Source organism: Silene latifolia, chromosome 8 (assembly GCF_048544455.1).
Source record: "Silene latifolia isolate original U9 population chromosome 8, ASM4854445v1, whole genome shotgun sequence".
Taxonomy (NCBI): domain Eukaryota; kingdom Viridiplantae; phylum Streptophyta; class Magnoliopsida; order Caryophyllales; family Caryophyllaceae; genus Silene; species Silene latifolia.
This window is the reverse complement of record NC_133533.1, coordinates 14,455,251-14,456,399: the sequence shown is the minus strand read 5'-3', so window position 1 is coordinate 14,456,399 and position 1,149 is coordinate 14,455,251. Positions and strand designations below refer to the sequence as shown.

The 1,149-nt window shown below is 44.2% G+C and overlaps 1 long non-coding RNA gene across 1 annotated transcript; it reads left to right on the top strand.

The window, feature by feature from the left end:
* Window positions 1-312: 312 nt before the first annotated feature.
* Window positions 313-767, top strand: LOC141594153 (uncharacterized). The gene is made up of 2 exons (XR_012522025.1): window positions 313-400; window positions 490-767. It is a non-coding gene; the product is annotated as an uncharacterized LOC141594153 (long non-coding RNA).
* The last annotated feature ends 382 nt before the right edge of the window (window positions 768-1,149 follow it).

Sequence of the window (1,149 nt, the reverse complement as noted above, 5' to 3'; positions counted from 1 at the left end):
TTCCTTGATTTGATTTTGAGAATTACGACGAAAGACCATCGATTAATGAGGGCTATTTGTCTTTGCAGGAGGTCGAGGCGGCCGGCATCGAGCCCCCAGTGTACCCCGAGACCCTTGAGTACACCGACGCGACCGGGAGGACGACGATCTCCGAGCTGCGTGACATTGACGTAGCTGTGACGGATGCTGGCCTAGACGACTGGCAGCATCTGATTCGGAGGGTGAGCCTCTAGCTTATATAACTTTCGTGTAAGAACACATTTGATTGAATTTATTCAATTTGCTGAGAACTTCTTTTGAAATGCAGGTCGCGCCGTCTCGGTTCGTGGCACTATGGAGGGTGGCCAACCGGCTGCGAGCTACTGCCATCGAGGCACTCGTCGGTGGTCGAGGTCGTCAGGTATGAACCTTATTTGATTTCTTTTGATTTTTTTGATTTCCAATTTTGCTTGAATTGATTGACATGAGCCAATTTACTGCTGTTTACAGGGTGGCCGCGAGCTGGAGCGAGAGTTGACCCAGTCTCGGGAGGAGACGGCTCGCTTGTTGAGGGAGCTCGAGTTTCGGGATGCCGAGATTGCCGCTCTCACGGCAAGAGTTGCTGAGTTGGAGGGCGCCCAGCAGTAGTTTTGTGTAGTTTTGTAGACTTGTACATTTGGACATCTGATTTGAACATTTTTTGGATTTTGTTTGGGGCGCAAGCCCCCAGTTTGCTTGTACATTCGCTTCATTTGGTATATATATGATGGCCTGAGTGCCTTTGCTGCTGGGTTGTGTTGCTTGTATCTGCAGGTTAGTTTTTGAACAGGTTTGGTAGATAACGGTTTACGCCGTCATGCTGCCGAAATTTACATGGAAATCACGCAAAACATACATTTTTACACATATGGCCTTAACTAGCGCAAAAAAGACTCAAAAGAACATAAATGCGAAAATTCAAAAATTTTGCCGGAAATGACCGGACGGTAGGGAGGGTTACCCCCTAAAAAAAAAAAGAGAAATCTATAAGTGTAGAAATGAAATGTTGAAACCCGTTAAAAAATGAAAACAAAAGAAAACTATTTCCCAAAAAGAAAATGAAATTTATTTCCTAAAAAAAAATGAAAAATGAAATTTATTTCCTAAAAAGGAAAAGGGATTTTAGTGTGA